Genomic DNA, 7264 nt, shown 5'->3' with positions numbered 1-7264 from the left:
AGCCACTTTAATAGAAGTCTCCATTTTAGATGCTGTAGCATGGCTGCTTTTTATCCCAGCATCTACCTGACAAAGAAAACAACAATAAAAATGTAAATATGTGTGTGTGTATGTGTATATATATATATATATATATATATATATATATATATATATATATATATATATATATATATATATATTGTCATGGGAGGAGCACAAGACAGACACAGTAGGCGTGGCGTCAGGCCTCGGAGAGGCTTTTATTAACAGAAATCATAAAACACAGGGAAGAAAAGTGGCCAAAAGGGGAAAGTGTCCAAAATAACAGGGAATCTGGTGTCCTCGTCGTGCTGCGGGGTTTGTGTGGGTCGGGCAGTGTTCATCGAGGAAGGGTCCAGGTAAGGGGCGGAGTCCGGCGGCCGCACGCGCTCCCCTCCTCGGTCCGGGGCGCGAGGGGCGGCGGCTTCTCCTAGCGGCCGCGTCTCTCTCGTTGGCCGCGGCGCTGGTAGGGGATGGACGGCCCGGCATCCTGGCCCGTCGGCCGTGTATACGGGTGCGGTTCCCATCCGGATCGCGGGTCCGGCAGCTCACGTCTTGGTGGCGCGGGAGTCCCTCAACGCACCCTTCATGGACCCACAAGGACACCAGTGTGCATGCACGGGGAAGAGATCGGTCTCCTGAGGAGAGGCGCGTTGGGCTTTTAAACAGCGGCGGTAATGAGGCTCCACTGCCTTCAGGTGTGCCCCATCACACGCCGCCAGCCCTGACTCGTCCAGCGCCCCTCCTCTCACACACCCACTTCCAGTCGGGAGCCTGGTGAAGGGCGGCGATTTAGGACGGGGTGCCGGTGATAATCAGGGAGGAGGCAGCTGACTCGTCACATTCCCCCTCCCAAGCGACATCCCCGTCATCAGGGCGCCGCCCACACGGGAGTGCTACCATCCTCAACCAGGCTCCAAACGGTCGGAATGGGCGGGGCTTCCTCTCTGGGCGGTCCTCCCTCTCGCAGCGCACCAGAACAGGGACAGAGAAACCGGGTTTTAGTGACAGCCTCAACCAACCACAGGGTAAAATGACAATAACAGAAGTCACTTACCCCTTTTGTGGCTGGGAAGCTGTCCCCAGTTTTCCTCCGTCCCAGTCTGGGTTCTCACGAACGTTTGCAAGCGAGAGGGAGTGACGTCACCAGGCGTTTCCCAACTGCGCTGTCTAGGCTCCGCCTTGCCCGCATTCTCCACCAGTGTCACGGGAGGAGCACAAGACAGACACAGTGGGCGTGGCGTCAGGCCTCGGAGAGGCTTTTATTAACAGAAATCATAAAACACAGGGAACAAAAGTGGCCAAAGGGGGAAAGTGTCCAAAATAACAGGGAATCTGGTGTCCTCGTCGTGCTGCGGGGTTTGTGTGGGTCGGGCAGTGTTCATCGAGGAAGGGTCCAGGTAAGGGGCGGAGTCCGGCAGCCGCACGCGCTCCCCTCCTCGGTCCGGGGGCGCGAGGGGCGGCGGCTTCTCCTAGCGGCCGCGTCTCTCTCGTTGGCCGCGGTGCTGGTAGGGGATGGACGGCCCGGCATCCTGGCCCGTCGGCCGTGTATACGGGTGCGGTTCCCATCCGGATCGCGGGTCCGGCAGCTCACGTCTTGGTGGCGCGGGAATCCCTCAACGCACCCTTCCTGGACCCACGAGGACACCAGTGTGCATACACGGGGAAGAGACCGGTCTCCTGAGGAGAGGCGCGTTGGGCTTTTAAACAGCGGCGGTAATGAGGCTCCACTTCCTTCAGGTGTGCCCCATCACACGCCGGCAGCCCTGACTCGTCCAGCGCCCCTCCTCTCACACACCCACTCCAGTCGGGAGCCTGGTGAAGGGCGGCGATTTAGGACGGGGTGCCGGTGATAATCAGGGAGGAGGCAGCTGACTTGTCACATTCCCCCTCCCAAGCGACATCCCCGTCATCAGGGCGCCGCCCACACGGGAGTGCTACCATCCTCAACCAGGCTCCAAACGGTCGGAGTGGGCGGGGCTTCCTCTCTGGGCGGTCCTCCCTCTCGCAGCGCACCAGAACAGGGACAGAGAAACCGGGTTTTAGTGACAGCCTCAACCAACCACAGGGTAAAATGACAATAACAGAAGTCACTTACCCCTTTTGTGGCTGGGAAGCTGTCCCCAGTTTTCCTCCGTCCCAGTCTGGGTTCTCACGAACGTTTGCAAGCGAGAGGGAGTGACGTCACCAAACGTTTCCCAACTGCGCTGTCTAGGCTCCGCCTTGCCCGCATTCTCCACCAGTGTCACGGGAGGAGCACAAGACAGACACAGTGGGCGTGGCGTCAGGCCTCGGAGAGGCTTTTATTAACAGAAATCATAAAACACAGGGAACAAAAGTGGCCAAAGGGGGAAAGTGTCCAAAATAACAGGGAATCTGGTGTCCTCGTCGTGGTGCGGGGTTTGTGTGGGTCGGGCAGTGTTCATCGAGGAAGGGTCCAGGTAAGGGGCGGAGTCCGGCGGCCGCACGCGCTCCCCTCCTCGGTCCGGGGGCGCGAGGGGCGGCGGCTTCTCCTAGCGGCCGCGTCTCTCTCGTAGGCCGCGGCGCTGGTAGGGGATGGACGGCCCGGCATCCTGGCCCGTCGGCCGTGTATACGGGTGCGGTTCCCATCCGGATCGCGGGTCCGGCAGCTCACGTCTTGGTGGCGCGGGAGTCCCTCAACGCACCCTTCCTGGACCCACGAGGACACCAGTGTGCATACACGGGGAAGAGACCGGTCTCCTGAGGAGAGGCGCGTTGGGCTTTTAAACAGCGGCGGTAATGAGGCTCCACTTCCTTCAGGTGTGCCCCATCACACGCCGGCAGCCCTGACTCGTCCAGCGCCCCTCCTCTCACACACCCACTCCAGTCGGGAGCCTGGTGAAGGGCGGCGATTTAGGACGGGGTGCCGGTGATAATCAGGGAGGAGGCAGCTGACTCGTCACAATATATATATATATATATATATATATATATATATATATATATATATATATATATATATATATATATATATATATATATATATAAACCTAAACAATGTCAAAATTTCCTCCTCGGGAATTCTCCCAGGGCACTTATAGTTTTTTTTTGTGGAACATTTTTTAATGTTAATAATAAATGTATGCTTTACTGATAGCAGAGATACACAGAGAGTGACAGAGTGTGAATGACTAAATGAGACAAGTGTTCGCTGGGTTTGAGACTTTATCCCAAGAGGATGTCTGAGTCACAGATAAAAAATAGCTTATTATTGTAATACAGTAAGTAATACAGGTATAAGTAAATGACAGACCTTTCATTTTTGGAAAAATGAGCGCTTTAAAAATTAACTAATGACTTTAACTTGATGCATGAATATGCAGCTTTAAACAAATTAAAGTGTACTTACATTACAAAAGATGCAGTGACCTGTTCCTAGTGAATCTTTACATCAATGAATATCAGTGAAATATTGCATATATCAATACAAATTAAAATGTATTTTTATTTTGACACCATTGAGAAGAGACACAGGATGACTGCTAGGTTGATCACTTACAACAGTGATGTCCTGGAGGACCAGCATCCTGCACAGTTTATCTCCTGTACACACACCTGTCCGAAGTGTGTGGTGATCCTGAAGACCCGAATCAGCTGCTTCAGCAGTACAGGATTGAGACAGGACCTTAACTCTGCTATCAGGACTAGATGGCAATAAATACTCAAAAGAGAGAAGACAAACATTATGTTAATCGATTAAAACTAAAGTTGAAAAAAATAATAATATATGGTATATGGTTTAATATCTGAGAATGGATAAGGGAGGAAAAAGAAATTATCACTTAAATATTATATAGGTTTGTATGAATGAATATACATACAAATTAACTATACAGTCAAGAGAAAACTATCAGTTATGAACAGCCATACATTAATGATAACGAGATTTGATAAGCGTGTGTAGCCGAGGTATTGTATTATGCTATATTAATCTTCATTTATGTTGCTATTTAGGACTTTATAAGAGACATTATACGGACTTAACCTAACTCCATTAGACTACGTTATGTACGTTAGGCCTAACGTTACTGCTCACTGTAAAACAACAAGACAGAAAAGGAAATGAAACCCAATTAACACCGCAATGGACATAAATAAATGTCATTTAAAAACGCCACTAGCAACAATGTTAATCAAAATTAAAATTCCTATTAAATAATTAATTCACAACTATTTTGTCTAATTTTACAAATTGTAATGAAAAATTAAGAAATTAACTGAGAAATTTAAAAAGCTTACCTGGTTGAGCTTGAGCGGAGCTGGGCGTTATCAGTTGAAGTCGGAATGACAGCTCATTAACTATGCAGAGTTCCGGCAGTTTCTGCTCTCATTGTCTAGAATTAATCACGTGCCGAAGAGCTGACGCAAATTTAATGCATTATATTATTAAATATTACTTTTTCATTTCAGAAATATTTAATAATTAAGCGATCGATCATTAATCGTAAATAAATAAATACATTTATTTATTTTTTTATTTTTTACATAATATATGTGTGTGCTGTGTATATTTATTATGTGTTTATGTTTATCAATTTGCACTGGCTACAAATTGCTGCTCACATACAATTCAAGGTATTGATGTTTGCATACAAAACCAACACTGGCTCTGCACCCCTTTACCTAAATGCATTACTTTGGACGTATGTGCTTCTAGAAGCTTGCGTGTCACTTTTATAGACTTTTAAATGAAATGTTCCCTCCTGGTTGAATGACCTCCCCAACTCAATCAGAGCAGCTCAGTCCTTAGCCATCTTCAAGAATCGGCTTAAAACACATCTCTTCCATCTTTATTTGACCCTCTAACTTTAGCACTCACTATTCTAATTCTATTCTTAAAAAAGTTCCCCATTTAGACTTAAACTCTATTAATTTACTTGTTTTCTCAAAATAAATAAATAACACTAACTGTTCTATTCTTTTTGCATTCTATCTATTTTCTTTTTATTTATTATACAATAAACAAAAGCAAAAAGGCCTCTAACACTAGCTTGCTCTATTCTACCTGTTTTCTTTTTATTGTATAATATATATATATTTTTAAACTTGCTACATGTACTGTGTTTAAGCTAACTGAGACTTGTTATAGCATTGCTCTTTTGTTGTTTTTGATTGCTTCCATTGTCCTCATTTGTGAGTCGCTTTGGATAAAAGCGTCTGCTAAACAACTAAATGTAAATGGATATAAATACAAACACATGCATGTATACATTTATACATGCATGTATACATTTAAGAAAATGTTATTTTATGTTTATATACTAAATATATTTATGTGGTTTATATGATCGCGGGTCCGGCAGCTCACGTCTTGGTGGCGCGGGAGTCCCTCAACGCACCCTTCATGGACCCACAAGGACACCAGTGTGCATGCACGGGGAAGAGATCGGTCTCCTGAGGAGAGGCGCATTGGGCTTTTAAACAGCGGCGGTAATGAGGCTCCACTGCCTTCAGGTGTGCCCCATCACACGCCGCCAGCCCTGACTCGTCCAGCGCCCCTCCTCTCACACACCCACTTCCAGTCGGGAGCCTGGTGAAGGGCGGCGATTTAGGACGGGGTGCCGGTGATAATCAGGGAGGAGGCAGCTGACTCGTCACATTCCCCCTCCCAAGCGACATCCCCGTCATCAGGGCGCCGCCCACACGGGAGTGCTACCATCCTCAACCAGGCTCCAAACGGTCGGAATGGGCGGGGCTTCCTCTCTGGGCGGTCCTCCCTCTCGCAGCGCACCAGAACAGGGACAGAGAAACCGGGTTTTAGTGACAGCCTCAACCAACCACAGGGTAAAATGACAATAACAGAAGTCACTTACCCCTTTTGTGGCTGGGAAGCTGTCCCCAGTTTTCCTCCGTCCCAGTCTGGGTTCTCACGAACGTTTGCAAGCGAGAGGGAGTGACGTCACCAGGCGTTTCCCAACTGCGCTGTCTAGGCTCCGCCTTGCCCGCATTCTCCACCAGTGTCACGGGAGGAGCACAAGACAGACACAGTGGGCGTGGCGTCAGGCCTCGGAGAGGCTTTTATTAACAGAAATCATAAAACACAGGGAACAAAAGTGGCCAAAGGGGGAAAGTGTCCAAAATAACAGGGAATCTGGTGTCCTCGTCGTGCTGCGGGGTTTGTGTGGGTCGGGCAGTGTTCATCGAGGAAGGGTCCAGGTAAGGGGCGGAGTCCGGCAGCCGCACGCGCTCCCCTCCTCGGTCCGGGGGCGCGAGGGGCGGCGGCTTCTCCTAGCGGCCGCGTCTCTCTCGTTGGCCGCGGTGCTGGTAGGGGATGGACGGCCCGGCATCCTGGCCCGTCGGCCGTGTATACGGGTGCGGTTCCCATCCGGATCGCGGGTCCGGCAGCTCACGTCTTGGTGGCGCGGGAATCCCTCAACGCACCCTTCCTGGACCCACGAGGACACCAGTGTGCATACACGGGGAAGAGACCGGTCTCCTGAGGAGAGGCGCGTTGGGCTTTTAAACAGCGGCGGTAATGAGGCTCCACTTCCTTCAGGTGTGCCCCATCACACGCCGGCAGCCCTGACTCGTCCAGCGCCCCTCCTCTCACACACCCACTCCAGTCGGGAGCCTGGTGAAGGGCGGCGATTTAGGACGGGGTGCCGGTGATAATCAGGGAGGAGGCAGCTGACTTGTCACATTCCCCCTCCCAAGCGACATCCCCGTCATCAGGGCGCCGCCCACACGGGAGTGCTACCATCCTCAACCAGGCTCCAAACGGTCGGAGTGGGCGGGGCTTCCTCTCTGGGCGGTCCTCCCTCTCGCAGCGCACCAGAACAGGGACAGAGAAACCGGGTTTTAGTGACAGCCTCAACCAACCACAGGGTAAAATGACAATAACAGAAGTCACTTACCCCTTTTGTGGCTGGGAAGCTGTCCCCAGTTTTCCTCCGTCCCAGTCTGGGTTCTCACGAACGTTTGCAAGCGAGAGGGAGTGACGTCACCAAACGTTTCCCAACTGCGCTGTCTAGGCTCCGCCTTGCCCGCATTCTCCACCAGTGTCACGGGAGGAGCACAAGACAGACACAGTGGGCGTGGCGTCAGGCCTCGGAGAGGCTTTTATTAACAGAAATCATAAAACACAGGGAACAAAAGTGGCCAAAGGGGGAAAGTGTCCAAAATAACAGGGAATCTGGTGTCCTCGTCGTGGTGCGGGGTTTGTGTGGGTCGGGCAGTGTTCATCGAGGAAGGGTCCAGGTAAGGGGCGGAGTCCGGCGGCCGC

General features: G+C 50.5%; 1 long non-coding RNA gene across 1 annotated transcript; it reads right to left on the bottom strand.

The window, feature by feature from the left end:
* Positions 1 to 218: 218 nt before the first annotated feature.
* LOC127968980 (uncharacterized) lies at positions 219 to 5699 on the bottom strand. Its single transcript, XR_008156197.1, has 2 exons — positions 5559 to 5699; positions 219 to 2863 (listed from the first exon to the last, which is right to left on the bottom strand). It is a non-coding gene; the product is annotated as an uncharacterized LOC127968980 (long non-coding RNA).
* Positions 5700 to 7264: the final 1565 nt, after the last annotated feature.

This window comes from Carassius gibelio, chromosome B12 (assembly GCF_023724105.1).
Source record: "Carassius gibelio isolate Cgi1373 ecotype wild population from Czech Republic chromosome B12, carGib1.2-hapl.c, whole genome shotgun sequence".
NCBI lineage: Eukaryota > Metazoa > Chordata > Actinopteri > Cypriniformes > Cyprinidae > Carassius > Carassius gibelio.
This window is presented reverse-complemented; position numbering and strand designations above follow the sequence as displayed.